Consider the following 18,831-nt stretch of genomic DNA (forward strand, 5'->3'; position numbering starts at 1 on the left):
CTGTATAACGACCAAGTAGCAACAGTAAGAACAGACCACGGAACAATGGACTGGTTTAAGATTGGGAAAGGAGTATGGCAGGGCTGTATACTCTCACCCTACCTATTCAACTTGTACACAGAACACATCATGCGACATGCTGGGCTTGAGGAATCCAAGGCTGGGGTTAAAATCGCTGGAAGAAACATTAACAATCTCAGATATGCAGAAGTTACCACTTTGATGGCTGAAAGCGAAGAGGAACTGAGGAGCCTTATGATGAAGGTGAAAGAAGAAAGTGCAAAAGCTGGCTTGCAGCTAAACCTCAAAAAAACCAAGATTATGGCAACCAGCTTGATTGATAACTGGCAAATAGAGGGAGAAAACATAGAGGCAGTGAAAGACTTTGTATTTCTAGGTGCAAAGATTACTGCAGATGCTGACTGCAGTCAGGAAATCAGAAGATGTTTAATCCTTGGAAGAAGAGCAATGACAAATCTCGATAAAATAGTTAAAAGCAGAGACATCACACTGACAACAAAGGTCCGCATAGTTAAAGCAATGGTGTTCCCCATAGTAACATATGGCTGCGAGAGCTGGACCATAAGGAAGGCTGAGCGAAGGAAGAGCGATGCTTTGGAACTGTGGTGTTGGAGGAAAATTCTGAGAGTGCCTTGGACTGCAAGAAGATCAAACCAGTCCATACTCCAGCAAATAAAGCCAGACTGCTCACTGGAGGGAATGATATTAAAGGCAAAACTGAAATACTGGTCCATGAAGTCACGAAGAGTCGGAAGCGACTAAACGAATAAACAACAATTTCATTACTGAGAGAGGAAAGAATTGGTATTATAAAATAGAGTTGGAAGAACCTCCCTATCCCTTGTCCATACAGTGGAGGGGAGGCCACTGCCCTTTAAGTAAATGCTTCCACTGTTGAATGGCTTTTACTGCTAGGAACTTTCTCTTAAAATCCATTTTCACAAATAGCGTAACTTCTTATTGAGTTAAGACATACCAGTAAGTCAAGTTGTAAAGCATACAAGAAAACATTACAGCTATAAGCACATGATCCTATACCCTTTACTCGCTATTTATTCACATGCACCCACAGACATGGACACACACACACCACACACATACACACACATACACTCATACAAGTCCCTATTATGAGAAATTAGATCACTCCCATGCCCCTATTATGAGAAATAAAATAAAGTACAACCATTGCATATACAGGATTTTTTCTTATTCGTGCGTTTCTCTAAGTAAGTATCTAAATGGTGCCTCTGCTAACCCCTCAGTTCTAGGTTAACATTCTACTTTTAAATGAGGTGGACAAAATTGCCATGCTAATGTGCCAAATAATAATGGCGATGTTCCCCATCATTTTGAGTCAGGAAAGACATAAAGCAAACTGTCATATAAAGCCCAAGATACAGTAGGTTTAATGCAGTTAAAAAGCACAGAAACAGTACAGCGATCTGTATTCTGTCTGCCTGATGAAAACCAGACTCTGCCCACCTGTATGATGTCACCCCACCCATCTTCTGTCTTTGTTGCATCCACTGCAGTCTTTGGCTGCACGAAAAACATGAGGTGCAACCTCCAACCAGCAGAAAACAGGTCATCCCTGCTACAAATTGGATTGTGACTGTTACCATTATTATTTCTGTGAAATCTCTTTTAATTGGTTTCATTGTAATTTCCTTGTTTTGGTTGTTGTGAGCCACCCAAAGTTGTTGGAAGTTGGGTGGCATACAAGTTTGATACAGTAAATACAATAAACAAGAATTTTTCAAGCTGTACTTCTGAAACCCACAAGAGTAACTGCAAGATAAAATGCTTTTCTAAAATGCTAAAATGATTTCTTTCTTATCAAGTTGCATCCTAATACAGTATACAGTTAGCCACCAACCTCATAATTTCATGTGGAAGGGGTTAAAAAAGGAGGAAATATAGCAGTACTCCAATCCACCAGAAATGTCCAATTCAAACTTTTTCTAGCTCTTTCCCACTCTTGTCCTCCTTTCCAACAACCCCTTCCAGCTCAACCACTGCTAAAACATGCTTAACCAGATTAATGACCTTCCTGCACTTGCCCATGAATGGGCTTGCTCCGATCCCTTTAAAGGATCTTGCTAAACAGGTGCAAATAAAAAGAAGCTCAGCAATTTGTAACTCGTTTGTAAGAATTATTTATTTTTCCTTTTATTCAATTTATATAGCCACCCATCTCACATTTGTGACTCTGGGCAACTCACATAATTAAAAACAACCAAATAACAGTTAATACATAAATAATAATTAATACTTATTTATTAATTATTAATAATTAAACATTTTAAAGTAGAGCAACATGACCAAGTTAATATGGTCTGTCCAGAAAGCCCCAGGTAGCATCTGGACCCAGCTGAGATTTCTGGGTACATTTCAAGGGCAATCTCACATGGAACTCATTAAGGCAACTCAGCTTGGATGCTCCTAAAGCATGAAGAATCCTACCCAGGTCTGTCCTCTCCAAGGAAGGATACAGCTGGCATAACAGCCAACCCTGTTTAAAAAGTATGTCTAATCAAAGCTTCTGGCTGAGTAGCCTAACATTGTGGTTCTCAACTTTTTGCTTGTTAAGCCTCACCAATTACTCTGTCAAAGAACCTGGGTCACACTAAGATACTAACATAACAGTCACTTTTTCCAAGAAGAACATTTACATGTTTACAACCATAAAATTCAATAATATCACTGACAATAATTAAAACTCCTACAATTGCAAAATGCAAAGCTAAAAAAATGTATCTCTAGAAAGGAAGTGTTTCCTTTCTATAGTGAGATGACTAAGGTTGTATTTCACTGACAGGCATCTCAGTCAAAAGAAAATCACTTTTCTCCCTACATTGGATACAATGCGCTGAAGTCTTGTCTCAATCAAAATAAAATTCCTCTCCATACCGGGGCAATATAATACAATGAAGAAGAAATTTGTGTCAGACAAGCAAACCCCAGAATGCGTCTTGCGGTCAGCAGCATCTCTATATGCTGGCAAACCCTACCCTTTCTTCAATATTCATCTCTCTCTTCATAAGTACCAATAGGAGGCAGCAGGGTCAAGGTATCTTTTGCAGCAAGTCTAGTGTCCCCCTGTTCTTTCTACCTGTTGCAATGCTTCTGTGGCCACAATCAACAAGTACACTCAACTGGAGACAGGTGGCTCTGCTCAGCTCTCTCTCTCCCTCCCTCCCAGCTCGCTTCACCATTGTGGCACTGACTTGATCCCCATGCAGTACATTTTACTTTTAAGTGGAAAAAATAGAAAATGTAGAAACCTATTAGTCATTCTGCAAACAATAAGTATAATGTGCCTGTGTGTGTTGTGTGCTTGTGCTTCTAACTTTCTTTAAATGTTTCAGTTAAAAAAAAACACTCCACTTGTCATGTTTTCCTAAACAACTCATGCGTATCCTAACCTGTCAAGAAATCTCAGCTATTCCTGAGAGGGCATAACCTTCCATTAGTTTAAAAAAAACCCTGAAAGCATAAAAGCTCATGCTTTTCACAATAAACAAACAAAGTTTAAAAAATTGGCACACCATTCTTTAACACTTCCCAACAACCTTGCAAATGTTTCATGAACATACATTTAACTAAGTTTTTTTCCCAAATACTGTTGGTGCTGGAGCAGGTTTTTTAGATAGTCGATAATATACAATTGAATAAAACTTAGTTCAGTTCAATACATATTTATTGAAAGTAAATCCCATTGTGATTAGTGGAGTTTATATCTTTGTAAATGTGTTTATTTAGACTATATCTGAAGGATTGTCATGTGGAAGAGGGAGTAGACTTATTCCTAGAGGGCAGAACCAGAATCAATAGGTTAAAACTACAAGGAAATGGGTTCAAGCTAAATGTCAGGAGGAATGTCCTGACTGTACAAGCTGCCATCCAGCATAAGAGGCTGCCACAAAAAATGGCGAGTTCTTTTTTGCTACAGATATTCAACGTGAGGCTGGATGTTGATCTGTGAGAGATGCTTTAATGCAGGGTTCCTAAACTTTTTGCCATCACACCTTCCTTTAGTGTAATCTTAATGTACATACTTTTGCAGTTAAGAACGATCTGTCAATCTTACTTTGTCTCTAAACTAAATTTATTGAAATTCTCAGCCACAGCAGTAGGTTGGTAGAACTTATAGTTCCAAACAACTGCAAAGAACTTCTGACCCACCATAAATAATTTTTCATCTACCCTTTGATAAATGATTAGCTGATTACTAATTTCAAATTTATCCTCACATTTGCCTCTCAGCCTAATAGTCTCTGCCTATCGTCAAAAGGCAGCTATTTGGAATGCTTTGCCAATAAGTTTTCGATAATGCAACTATCTTACAAATTCTTCATCAATCTGAATAAAGATCAAGATGTTGTGAGTTCTGATTTCTGCAATATTTGATGTAGTTTATATATGTATGAAAATGGTACTTTTCAAAATACCTCTAACTTAACATGCATAGCTTTTTAAAACAACTTGACTTTTTAAAAAAAATAAATAAAATTGTTTTCTTCTACTTTGAACAGATCATTTTCAAAGCAGTGGTTTCATGAAGAGAATTCAGCTTAAATGAATTTTCAAAATTCAAAATCTTTAAACAAAGGAAGAGTCAACAACTTTAAGTAAAACTTATCATGGGATAAAGCAAAGAATCAAAAGGTAGAGTCTAAGAAATGAAAAAGAATTACAAGAAAGTTCCTGGTCATTTAACCAAATTACTAACTACTTAAATAATGAATTACTGAATTACTACTAAAATAATTAGATTTTTTTTCTGTTTTATATTGAAATATAGGGTATAACAGAGGGAGATCTGGTACCCAATTTGCCACTCATTCCAGACTGCTATTCAGAGTGGCTGCTTCATTTTGCCAAATGGAAGGGCCAGACCACTACTCCACGCTAGAGCAAAGAAAATAAATCTGTGTTCACATAATTCCAAAATACTGCCATCTGAAACCTTCAGCTGGGAAAGGCCAGTACATTTCCAAGCCTTTAAATATTAGACTTTTTTAAAGAAAGAAAATATCTTCCACATTTCTGTGTGCCCGTTACCAAAGCTGAAGTCTGTTCAACGCTTGCAATGAATTCACACCACGCTGATGCACCACCATCTGTCCACTATTCACTTCCTGATTGGCTGTAGCATTAGGGAACTCTGTAACCCAAGACAGTTTACATTGCAGTAATGCAATGCAATAAACTCTATAAAGCACTTTACCTGTAAAGCTTCCCAAAGCCACTGTACAAATAAGATTTAAAAGATAAGCTTTGTTCTAAATTTTATAAGGAAGCAAGTACCCCAGAGAAGGGCAACAAGGAAAAAAAAAACCCACAGTAAAAGTTGACATGGGCAATATGTTATTTTAATATCTGTTACTCTATTATTTTTTTATCAGTTCAATGCTTCTTTGAAGTGCCTAATTCGTAAGTCCTATCATTAAGGAACTGCAGTCACCAACAGTAGTATTTCTTACACATACACATATAAATATGTCAAGAAGCGCATGTGGCAGGCAAAGCTGAAGACAAGCTCAGCTCCTCTCAGGCTATAAAAAGAACTCCTTGGCTATAGGCCCTGCTGAGTCTCAGAGGAAAAAGAGGGGCAAGGAAAAAAGATGGCTTGGTAGCAAGATGGAGAGGAGCAATATTCTAGACTTCATGCTGGCCTGTTTTGAGACATCAAGGCATCTGTTCCAAGGATCCAGATGCTTGGCTGATCAACATGTGTAGAGCAAGGGGGCAATCCACAAGCCATGGCCTCTGGAGCATCCTGAGATCACATGGGGTAACAAACCACTGACTTGGTAGGTGATTTTTAATTTTGGTTTAAGAAAGCCCTGAAAGAGGCATGTTAGGGCTCCAATAAGATTAATGTATTTCTTTTCATGGTTAAAACCCAAGGGCCCCAGAAATAAGATAATGGCTCAGAATTTCCACTTCCCTGAAGACATCTCTGCATAACCACCGTAACTCTTATGGCTGCTCAAAACATAAATTAAGAGGGTGGCCAGAGCATTATATAGCATAATAATAATTATTATTAATCCATCCAAAGTTAAAGTATTTTGCTCCATTCTGTATTAGTGAGTCAAATTTAAATGTTCTTCTCCTTTAATTATAACCCTTAGTTCTTTCCGGTTCCCTCTAGCATCCAACCTTCGAAGTCCCATCTTACCATGTTTTTTTTTTCCTAAACAGCAGCATTTTCCCATGGGAAGGTTTCTTATAATTAATTTCAAAATGATTTGAAATCCCTCTGGACCCTTAATCCATTTATAACCTTTTAAAATCAAGATTAGATTCTAATCATGCTTTTGCTGTTTATTCCCCCCCCCCCATTTTTTTTAAAAAAATCCTTAATCTTGCACTTAAAACTTCTTTCTCCAAGGATCGAAGGAGACTCACCCAGTGAATGTTGTAAAACTTGTCAATCCAAAGGTTCTTAACAGTTGAAAAGCAATTAAAAGGCAATTCCCAAAGCAATTAATAAATGAGGCTTGGCTGAGCTTTTTGTCCATATAGGCTATGTTGCGATTGTGATCTTAGATGGAATCCCTTGACTCCCAGCCGCTCCACTCATGAGCCGACCACAAAAACCTCAGTTCATGCACTCTGCCTGTGAGGAGCAGCTAGTAGTCCTCGACTTATGATCACAATAAGGACTAGAAAATTAATTGTTAAGCAGTGCGGTCTTTAAGTGATACATCATGTGACTGCGACTTGCGATCTCTTGCTGGCTTCCCCATTGACTTTGCTTGTTGGAGGTTGGCTGGGCAGGTCACAAATGGTGTTCACGTGATTGCAGGATGCTGCAACTGTTGTAAGTACAAGCCAGTTGCCAAATACCTGGATCATAATCACATGACTGTGGGGACGCTGTGACGGTCATACATGTGAGAACCAGTCATAAGTTACTTTTTTCAGCATTGTTGTAACTTTGAACAATCACTAAATGATCACTTGTAAGTCAAGAACTACCTGTAATCCAATATTATTGGTTCAAGAAAGAAACAGGAGACAAACTTGCCTCAAACCAATTTTATTGGGGAACAGATAGCTAATATTATATTCATATATTCATATTCATATCTTCAGCAAAGGATCGTTACCTTGTCGTGGTGCTGGAGCTTGAGCACCTCAATGATGCCATGAGCTAAACCGTGAAGGGCCACCCAAGACGGGAAGGTCATGATAGAGAGGTCAGACTAAATGCGATCCCTGGGGAAGGTAATGGCAACCCACCCCAGTATTCTTGCCGTGAAAACTAAATGGATCAGTACAACCAGAGATATGTCGGTATACCATCGGAAGGTGAGACCCCCAGGTCGGAAGATGGTCAAAATGCTACTGGGGAGGAACAGAGGATGAGCTCAACTAGCCCCAGACGTGATGACGCAGCTAGCTCAAAGCCGAAAGGACGGCTAGCGGCCGACGGTGCTGGCGGTGAACGGCGAATCCGATGTTCTAAGGATCAACACACCATTGGAACCTGGAATGTAAGATCTATGAGCCAGGGCAAATTGGATGTGGTTATTGGTGAGATGTCAAGATTAAAGATAGACATTCTGGGCGTCAGTGAACTGAAATGGACTGGAATGGGCCACTTCACATCAAATGACCACCAGATCTACTACTGTGGACAAGAGGACCACAGAAGAAATGGAGTAGCCTTCATAATTAATAGGAAAGTGGCTAAAGCAGTGCTTGGATACAACCCAAAAAACGACAGAATGATCTCAATTCGAATTCAGGGCAAGCCATCTAACATCACAGTGATCCAAATATACGCCCCAACCACAAATGCTGAAGAAGCTGAAGTAGAGCAGTTCTATGAGGATCTGCAGCACCTACTGGACAACACGCCTAAAAGAGATGTTATTTTCATCACAGGAGACTGGAATGCTAAGGTGGGCAGTCAAATGACACCTGGAATTACAGGTAAGTATGGCCTGGGAGAACAAAATGAAGCAGGACATAGGCTGATAGAATTTTGCCAAGACAATTCACTCTGCATAACAAACACTCTCTTCCAACAACCTAAGAGACGGCTTTATACATGGACTTCACCAGATGGACAACACCGAAATCAGATTGATTACATCCTTTGCAGCCAAAGGTGGCGGACATCTGTACAGTCGGTAAAAACAAGGCCTGGAGCTGACTGTAGTTCAGATCACGAACTTCTTCTTGCACAATTTAGGATCAGACTAAAGAGATTAGGGAAGACCCACAGATCAGCTAGATATGAGCTCACTAATATTCCTAAGGAATATGCAGTGGAGGTGAAGAATAGATTTAAGGGACTGGACTTAGTAGATAGGGTCCCGGAAGAACTATGGACAGAAGTTGGCAGCATTGTTCAGGAGGCAGCAACAAAATACATCCCAAAGAAAGAGAAAACCAAGAAGGCAAAATGGCTGTCTGCTGAGACACTAGAAGTAGCCCAAGAAAGAAGGAAAGCAAAAGGCAACAGTGATAGGGGGAGATATGCCCAATTAAATGCAAAATTCCAGAGGTTAGCCAGAAGAGATAAGGAATTATTTTTAAACAAGCAATGTGCGGAAGTGGAAGAAGACAATAGAATAGGAAGGACAAGAGACCTCTTCCAGAAAATTAGAAACATCGGAGGTAAATTCCAGGCCAAAATGGGTATGATCAAAAACAAAGATGGCAAGGACCTAACAGAAGAAGAAGAGATCAAGAAAAGGTGGCAAGAATATACAGAAGACCTGTATAGGAAGGATAACAATATCGGGGATAGCTTTGATGGTGTGGTCAGTGAGCTAGAGCCAGACATCCTGAAGAGTGAGGTTGAATGGGCCTTAAGAAGCATTGCTAATAACAAGGCAACAGGAGACGACGGCATCCCAGCTGAACTGTTCAAAATCTTGCAAGATGATGCTGTCAAGGTAATGCATGCTATATGCCAGCAAATTTGGAAAACACAAGAATGGCCATCAGACTGGAAAAAATCAACTTATATCCCCATACCAAAAAAGGGAAACACTAAAGAATGTTCAAACTATCGAACAGTGGCACTCATTTCACATGCCAGTAAGGTAATGCTCAAGATCCTGCAAGGTAGACTTCAGCAGTTCATGGAGCGAGAATTGCCAGATGTACAAGCTGGGTTTAGAAAAGGCAGAGGAACTAGAGACCAAATTGCCAATATCCGCTGGATAATGGAAAAAGCCAGGGAGTTTCAGAAAAACATCTATTTCTGTTTTATTGACTATTCTAAAGCCTTTGACTGTGTGGACCATAACAAATTGTGGCAAGTTCTTAGTGGTATGGGGATACCAAGTCATCTTGTATGCCTCCTGAAGAATCTGTATAACGACCAAGTAGCAACAGTAAGAACAGACCACGGAACAACAGACTGGTTTAAGATTGGGAAAGGAGTACGGCAGGGCTGTATTCTCTCACCCTACCTATTCAACTTGTACGCAGAACACATCATGCGACAAGCTGGCCTTGAGGAATCCAAGGCTGGAGTTAAAATCTCTGGAAGAAACATTAACAATCTCAGATATGCAGATGATACCACTTTGATGGCTGAAAGTGAAGAGGAACTGAGGAGCCTTATGATGAAGGTGAAAGAAGAAAGTGCAAAAGCTGGTTTGCAGCTAAACCTCAAAAAAACCAAGATTATGGCAACCAGCTTGATTGATAACTGGCAAATAGAGGGAGAAAATGTAGAAGCAGTGAAAGACTTTGTATTCCTAGGTGCCAAGATTACTGCAGATGCTGACTGCAGTCAGGAAATCAGAAGACGCTTAATCCTTGGAAGAAGAGCAATGAAAAATCTCGATAAAATAGTTAAGAGCAGAGACATCACACTGACAACAAAGGTCCGCATAATTAAAGCAATGGTGTTCCCCGTAGTAACATATGGCTGCGAGAGCTGGACCATAAGGAAGGCTGAGCGAAGGAAGATAGATGCTTTTGAACTGTGGTGTTGGAGGAAAATTCTGAGAGTGCCTTGGACTGCAAGAAGATCAAACCAGTCCATCCTCCAGGAAATAAAGCCAGACTGCTCACTGGAGGGAATGATATTAAAGGCAAAACTGAAATACTTTGGCCACATAATGAGAAGACAGGACACCCTGGAGAAGATGCTGATGCTAGGGAGAGTGGAAGGCAAAAGGAAGAGGGGCCGACCAAGGGCAAGGTGGATGGATGATATTCTAGAGGTGACGGAATCGTCCCTGAGGGAGCTGGGGGTGTTGACGACCGACAGGAAGCTCTGGCGTGGGCTGGTCCATGAAGTCACGAAGAGTCGGAAGCGACTAAACGAATAAACAACAAACATATTCATATATATTATAGCCAAGGTTGAGGTGGTTCTCCTGGTTAGAAGCCATGCAGAAAAAGAAAGTAGATTGATTAAGTATACTTTCAAACTGGATAGAAATCACTTATTATCTAATTAAGAAGGATTATGCCACAAAAGACACTTGAAGAGAGTTGATTTATTTACTTCATGAAACACAGAATGTCAGGGCTCTGATGTGTAGCTGCTGACATAACAAGTAGTCCTTAAAAGATGTATTCAGCATAAGTGTCTTTATCTTCCATGAAAAATTTCTAGTGCCAGTTCCAGAAGGCTCCAGGTTTAAGGAAAAGTACACTTTAGTGGACTCTACTTCAATGGGCTACCAGCCTTAGGCTTACTGACACCAGTAATGCTCCATGGTGGCCCTAGCAGGAATACTGAGTGAACTTGGGGGTTGTTGTAGCCAAAACGTCGCTCACCTAAACCAACCACATCACTTTGAAGATACAACATAATTTTATTTGCATAGTAAACTACATTTATCATTTGCAATAATATACTACATACTGGGCTCCCAGGAAGCAACCAAAGCTGACTAAGCTGTCAGTGCAACCATTCTGGATGTGGTTGGATAGCCTTCTTCATTACACCTGGAAACTGAAGGGTAGAACAGCCAGAAGACTTGCCCCTTTCACCAGGATCTGCTGTCTGAGGAACCACCTCTTTCCTACTGATAGGACCAGCCTGGGCATTTTATGGATCAGCAAAATGAACCAAAGCCAAGTACTTGGGGAATATGAACTTATATTCCTCAAAGTTATGGGAGTTTTCATTTGCAGCTGTCTCATCATAAAGACTTCTCCATAAGGCAAAGTTAACTATGCATTTAAACATGACAGTAAATTACAAAGCAAATGACGTTGCCTGATAAAAATCTACTTCACAGAGTTTATCACTCTTTTAAAGCTTGCTTTTAAATAGTGCTTCTGCATCTGTTTCTAACATGACCCATTCTCATTGTATATAATCTTCCATCTGAGGTGGAAGCCAAAGCAAAACATTGCTGGTCTTGAAAATGATGTTAAATTCCCTACTAATCACTTTTGGATCAGCTATTAGGAATCTTTCGATCAACATGTTTTACAGCACTGGGTGAGTTTCCTTCAATCCTTAGCAAAAGAAGTTTTAAATACAAGTTTAAGGATTTTTTTTTCCTGGAATAAACAGCAAAAGGGTGATAGAAAGTTTGATTTTAGAAAGTTACAAATGGGCTAAGGGTCCAGATAAATTTGAAATAAGATTTTGGAATTAATTATAAGAATCTTTCCCATGGGAAAATACTTTTGTTTTGAATTCTTTTAGAAAAAACATGATAGTATGGGACTTTGAAGTTTGGACACTAGAGGGAACCAGAAGGAACTAAAGATTACAATTAAAGGAGAAGAGCACTTCAGTTTGACTCACTAATACAGAATGGAGCAAAATATTTTAACACTGGACATATTGAAGGATGTTTTTGAACAATGGACCCAGAAGTTCATTTTAAGAGTGCCTGCCTCTATAGATAGATTGTGTCTAAAAGATGTTATGGAAGTTCCACCTGACAAGACTGAGACTGATCTGAAAGTGTATTTAAAAATGACAGGCTACAAGAATGACATGATAAAAGATGTTACACTGGACATACAAAAGAAACCAGCTGATGTCTTCATAATTAAAAGGGATATACAAATAACAAACCAAGAGAGTGGCCGGGATAATCTTTCTATATTGGATTTACAAAACAGGCTTGTTAAAGCTTTGAAAAATTTTGTGAGAAGGGACAAATTAACAATGAAAAGAAATCAAGTTTTAGGACATTATTTGAAGAGACTAAAGACCAAGATTGTTAAAAGTAAAAGGAAGGAATATAAAGTTGGTTTATTTGATCAATTTAATTGTTGTTTTCTCTGGTAACCCTTAATGCTGACGTTTGGTGATCAGGACTAAAATGATGAGGTTTTTGAGGATTTGTTTATAGATAAGAGATGGGATATGGGAAGAAGAGATCTTTTGTTGTATTTTAAGAGAAGGTGATAAGTTACTAAAATTGTTTATACTTGTGATGAAGGGAAAGTCATTTCTTTATATATTTTTCTTTTTCTTTACTGTATTCTTATTTTTTCTTTCTTTTCTATTCTTTTCTATTTTCTTTTTCTTTTCTGTACCTTATTTTTTGTTTTAGTTAGTATTAGTTTTTTTATTGTTGTAGTTGGAATTTTTAAAAAAAGCTATTAAAAGAAAATGATGGTTAAATTCCCAAACCTAACCTTTTCTTTCTGAAATGGTAAATAAATTAATATAAATTTAATAAATTATTATTATTATAGTTTTATCCCACCTTTTTTAATATATAACTGAAGGCGGTAAACATACCTCATGCCTCCTGTTGTTCCCACAACAACCCTGTGAGGTGGATTGGGCTAAAAGTGACTGGCCCAAAGTCATCCTGAGGCTTTCATGCCTCAGGAAGACAAAAACTCACATCTCCTGGTTTCTAGGCCAGTACCATAAACACTACACCAAACTGGCTCTCTATAAGGGACAAATAAATAAAATGAATTTTATTATTTAAAAATAGGAAGAAAATAAGATATCCTTCTACTGAATTTACTTCCCCATGTCTCAGTTTTTGCTTTTTGATCTCTAAAACCAGTTCTAGGAAATATCAGACAGCCAAATCTAGTGAGGCAAAAATACAGAATGCCTCAGAGCACTTTGCACTTTCCTGGCTGCCAAACAAGAGAAAAGGGATTTTCTATTAACAATCTCTTTTTTCTCAGACTTAGTGGGTTAAAAGAAAAGAAAGAAAACAAGTGTCAGTTCTGCATTGAACTTCTTGTTCACATTAGAGAACAAGCTCAGAAGGGAATATAAGATTGATATCGGTGCCTTAAGCTTGATCTTGCCTGTACTACTTTGAAAGGATTTGATTTATATTGGAAACTTCATAGCACATGTTTTAAACAAAATGTAAATATAATTGACCATTTTATGAACACAGTTGGAAAGGCAAGTTGTGAAGGAAAACTGGCCTTGATTTTGGCAGGAGAGTAGCTTTGCTTCCAGTGTAATTCAAAAACTGAAGCATTGATAACACTCCATAAATCAGCCTAGTACCCCACAGATTGATAAACAACACCTCCCATCATTCTCTGTTGGGAGTGATGAAATTGTCAACATGTTGAAGGCTCTGTGTTGGTAAAAAAAACTATCATACATCATGCTTTCCAGAAGAAATAAAGAAATGGCAGAGACCATAATGAAATTTCTTCCTGATTCTTGGCCACTACAGGTAGTCCTCATTTAACATCCACTCATTCAGTGACTGTTCAAAGTTACAGTGGTGCTGAACAAGGGATACTTACAACTGATCCTTGTAGTTGTGTCACAGCATCCCCATGACCATATGATCATGATTCAGGCACTAGGCAACAGGCCTGCAATTATGACATTGCAGCATTCCGTGATCACATTTGCCATTTGTGACCTTCACAGCTGGCTTCCAACAAGCAAAGTCAATGGGGAAGCTGGCAGGAGGGCGCAAATGGTGTTCACAAATGGTGACCATGGGATGCTACAACCACATGAGATTTGCCTAATAGTGGAAACCTCGACTGCCAGAACTGCTATAATAAGTCAGCATGGTCACATGACATCATGCCTTATGACCGTGTCGCTTAGTGATGGAGTTCCCAGTCCCAATTACTGTCAGTAAGTGAGGACTACCTGAATTACAATCTTCCTTGAAATGTTTAATATACAGTTACTATTTTATTTAATATTTAAGTGAACATTTCTTTCTCCATAGAAATTCTTTTCTGCCCTGCCATTTAGGTGGAGACTGTATATTTCAGAATTAAATTTCTGTGCATCCAGTCATTGCAAAGTGACCTGGAGATATTTTAGTACAGTAGACAGAATCTTGGCAAAATCTGGTACTATTTTGCTTGGTTATTTAAAATATTTAAAGCCTGATAGAAATAACATAAATAATGCATTTGTTTACAGTTTAAAGCATGCAAGAATAAATAAGTAGCACTGACTGAGAAACATTTAAGGAGGAACAAAAGGCATGATAAAGCAGGCTGCAGATACTAAGTCCTGACTGCAAGAGTAAAAAGCCAGATCTTTAGAAAATATCAGTGCCAGTCTGACCTCCAGGAGAACGGCATTTCAAAGCCAGTTTGCCATAACAGAGAAGGTCCTCTGCTACCCATGGAACCTTGAGGAGCCCAACTCTGCAGATCTTAAACTTTAGTACTCAAGAAGCAATCCCACAACTATCAGGGACCTAAACCATCAAAAGCCTTTAAGTCCTCAGTGAAATCTTGAAGTCAGACCAGTAACGTATAGGCAGCCAGAACAGCTTTTTTAGGACCAGTGCTATGTGGTCTGATAACAGCCTCACTGCCACATTCTGCACTAGCCGCAGCTTTTTATTTATTTATTTATCAGATTTATCACTGCCCATCTCCCAAAAGGGACTCTGGGCGGTTTACAATAGCTTTTGCATTATCTTCAAGGCATTTAGAGCATATTGCAGTAATCCAAGTGGGACGTTACCAGAGCGTGAACTACTATGGCCAAGCTATTCCTGTCTAGGAAGATCACAGCTACCAAAACCCACTGGGCCAGTGCACTCTGGACCACCAATGTCATGTGGGCCTGGAGTGACAGAGATCAATCCAAGAGTACACCAAAGCTGCACAATTGCACCTTATTTAGAGTGAGAAACTTTCCCAGTTCTCACATTCTTGAGTCACCAATTCATAGTGCCTCCATAGTGCCTCCATTCAACTTCAGTTCATTGGCTCTCATCCAGCCAATTTCAGAGTCCAGACTCTATTTCAACACCTGCATTCCAAGAAAAATCTCATCACACAAGCCAAATAAAATAAAACTATCCTATTTTGCAATGGACATTCAGGAAATATGATGCTTTAGTCAAACACTCAGTAGTCCATCTCTCAGGAACCACTGCATGAAAAGAGGAGGCACTGCATGAATGTGGTATCGCTGCACCAATACCTTGCCCACTAAGTTCTTGCTCTGGTTTTACCAGGTCAAGGACTGATCATGCAACCTTCTCAGTGTAACATACATGCCATACAACTCAGGAATGGGTTTTCTATAATAATTCCCAATGCAAGTAGAGCATGTAAACCAAGATATCAAGGTCATGTACGGCATGGACATCTAATGAAGAAAAAGAATTTTAGACAATGCAATGGTAAAGCTTAATTCATGAACATGGAGGAATCCCACAGCAATGCTTATGGAGGATGGTCATTTTTATACTGCTGGAGCATTTCTAGGCATGAGAAGATAGGGCTTCTGACCATGACCTCAGAAGGGCCTTATTTCAAAGTCGTTCCATGATATGAACAGTGCTGTCCTAGGCACGTTTATTCTGAAGTGGTCCCAGAGTTCCGTGGAGCATTTTCTTAGGTAAATTTAGTACCTATTCATGGATTTCATAAATATCACCAGTATCAAGATCTGTTTGTGGGTACAAATGTCTGAAATAATGAAGGCGCATCTCATGCAAATACTATGCATCTCAGTATTTGGGAACATTGAATAGACATAACACGAATCATCTGCTGTTGAGCATTTGGTCAATAATTGGACCAATTCCATTTCAAACAAGTGTAATTTTTTTTAACCCCAAACTATAAATCACTATATATATATATATATGTGTATATATATATATGTGTGTGTGTGTGTGTGTGTGTTTGTGTATGTATATGTTTTTGTTTGTTTCCAAAACTGACTTTCTGAAAAATACTTTTAGAACTCCATTTGCTGTTTTTCTAATGAGTAATCCTTTAGAATTGGTGTTGTGTGATCAATCCTAATTAGCTATTTTTGGAGCTTTTCACACATTGCTATTCTTGTTACTGCAAAGTGAGCCAAAGTGAGCACTGTCATATAAAAAGAGGGGTTATAAAGCATTACTTTCTGACTAATCAGAATTGCATGTCATAATTCATTGAAGTGCACCAAATAAATCTGATCCAAATGTAAAAACATGAAATCTTTAAACTTCTAAGTAACTAGAGATAAGATGTAATAAAGCTATATTTCTGTCATTCAGCCTGGACCATTTGTGAACTTTCCACTTGTGAAATATTCACCAGACCATTTTCCATAGTATTATGCAATGTGATTTTCAGCTTCATGTCTCAGTATGTCCAGCAGAGAAACAAAATACCATAAATCAGAACAAAATCAGTATTATGCTCTGAACCTAGCAATAACCCAAGATTAATATCAATGCAAGTAAAGAAGAGGAAGAAAAGAAAAATGTGGTATGCCGGGGATCAGGGAAAATTCTTTTGCTGACACTTTTTTGGGGAAAAAGACAATAGAAACTTTCTTCCTAAGGAAATAATGTTTTCATCACAATTTTTTCATCAGTGTTTTGATGAAGAGAAAAAAAAGATTAATGATCCCTCCCTTCATGCCGTGAACCCTGGTTTGGCACATAGTATTAAGTGTGAACCAGCTAACTGTCGATTTAACAATCCACAATTATGAGAAATCTCTCGGGTATAAATCCAATCAAAGTAGCTCCACCCTAATCCAAACAAGATATATGACCCTGTACGTATGGTAATTTGGAAAGTGATTCTGTAACTATTGCACCACCAGAATTGGAGGAGAGCTGCCCTGAGTTTAGTATTTGGAAATACCCTGCAGATTAGCTTTAAAGATGACACTTCTGATTTTCTTTTGATAAGAGAACAGCAGTAGTAATATGCAGCTTCATAAGACTGAAGCTATTAAAAGACTCTTAAATGTGTATTCCAGCCATATAGCATTTTATGAAATAAAGTGTCAAGGGACTTATTCATCACCTTTTGTCCAAAAAAAAAAAAAAGCAATACAAGCAGCAAGGAATATCTTTTGTTCTGACAACTTTAATCTAAAAGGGTGAGGGGGAAGAAGGGGAAGACTACATAAGCTTTTAAGCTGTAGAAGTACAGCTGAAATTCTTGAATTGAGGGCTATGACCAAAAGAAATACCCTAAGAGAGCCAGTTTGGTGTAGCGGTTAAGGCACCAGGCTAGAAACCAGGAGACCATGAGTTCTTGTCCCACCTTGGGCACAAAACCAACTGGATGGCCTTGGGCCAGTAACTCTCTCCCTGCCCTAGGAAGAAGGCAATGGCAAACCACTTCCAAAAATCTTGCCAAGAAAACTGCAGGGACTTGTCCAGGAAGTCTCTGAGAATTGGACACAATTGAATGGATTAAAAAAAATGAGAAATGTGGAAAATATTCACAAATGGAGAAGTATTTGTTTTTCAACACTGCATATCTTTTTTTATCCCCAGGTTATTTGCTAGTACCTAATGAATGCAAGGATCATGCAGTTCTGTTTTTGTGGGTTAAATTGCCAGAGGAAATAACTGCAAAGTGAATCTATTGCTCATTCATAGATCTGTTGGATATAAGGAGGTAGAAACTGAGTGTTCCGGTGCAAAATTAAAACAAGAGAGACACACACAAAATATGAAATATGTTAGCAGCATTGAACTTTTTCACCATCTTTATGTTGATTTTAAAACTGAATGCTACCTTTTTAGACTTCTAGTTACAGTTCCCTTATTGCTTTCATGTGTAAATCTTCAAATCTGTATTTTCAATATCTGCAAGAATCCAAAAGCTAAAGCCAGAAAATTATGTTGTCCATATTTTTTGCTAAGAGCACAATTGGGATTTCTTTGTACCATAATACGCCTTACTGCAATTTTGATTAATACAAATAATTGTATAATATATCCAGCATGTGTATAAGTGTTTCAAAGGGAATTCATTTTTAAAATACGTGAAGCAAGCTCATTACATCCTTGCTTGCTTTCAGGATAAAGAATGAAAAATTACAATGGACATTTTGTTTTAATTTGGAGCTGTTAATATTCTTTTCAGCACTGGCTTTCTGGCTAAAAAGCATTTAAAAGTCTACACTGGCAAGACTCAGAAGTCATTAATCAAAAGGCATAGAGCAAAAACCATACAAGTTAAGATAAATTAAAAAGACCTACATTTATGTAAAAAGAAAAATGTGCTGGGTTTTTTTGAACAACAAAGAACATTTTCCCTAAAATGACTTTTTAAAAACTCAATTAACCAATATTTATGCCTGCAATATTAAAAAATAGCCAGAGGTTATCTAAAGGCCTGGGACAGTTAAAAGTTCTTCCTTCAAATTCTACAACAAAAAGTGGCATGTTTATCCATCCAAGCAGAAACATTTCTCTGTACCTAAGAAACAGAGCAAAATGGATCAGTGCCACTCAACTGATGCCAAGAAGATAATGTGACACAGATGTATACATTCCTTATTTATTAAGGGGCATTCCTTGTTCCTACCAAGATACTCTTTCCTATTTAGCCTCAGTAATTTGCCCTTTAAATTTGTCTTCTTAAGATATTGTTAATACTAAGTTGCTAGAATTGTCTCCTATT

At 38.4% G+C, this 18,831-nt stretch overlaps 1 protein-coding gene across 1 annotated transcript in view; it reads right to left on the reverse strand.

Moving 5' to 3' along the window:
- ARL6IP6 (ADP ribosylation factor like GTPase 6 interacting protein 6) overlaps positions 1–18,831 on the reverse strand; it is a 211,665-nt gene that overhangs the window by 81,228 nt on the left and 111,606 nt on the right. The gene's annotated exons all lie outside the window — the stretch shown is intronic.

The sequence above is a fragment of the Candoia aspera genome, chromosome 1 (genome assembly GCF_035149785.1).
Source record: "Candoia aspera isolate rCanAsp1 chromosome 1, rCanAsp1.hap2, whole genome shotgun sequence".
Classification (NCBI taxonomy): Eukaryota; Metazoa; Chordata; class Lepidosauria; order Squamata; family Boidae; genus Candoia; species Candoia aspera.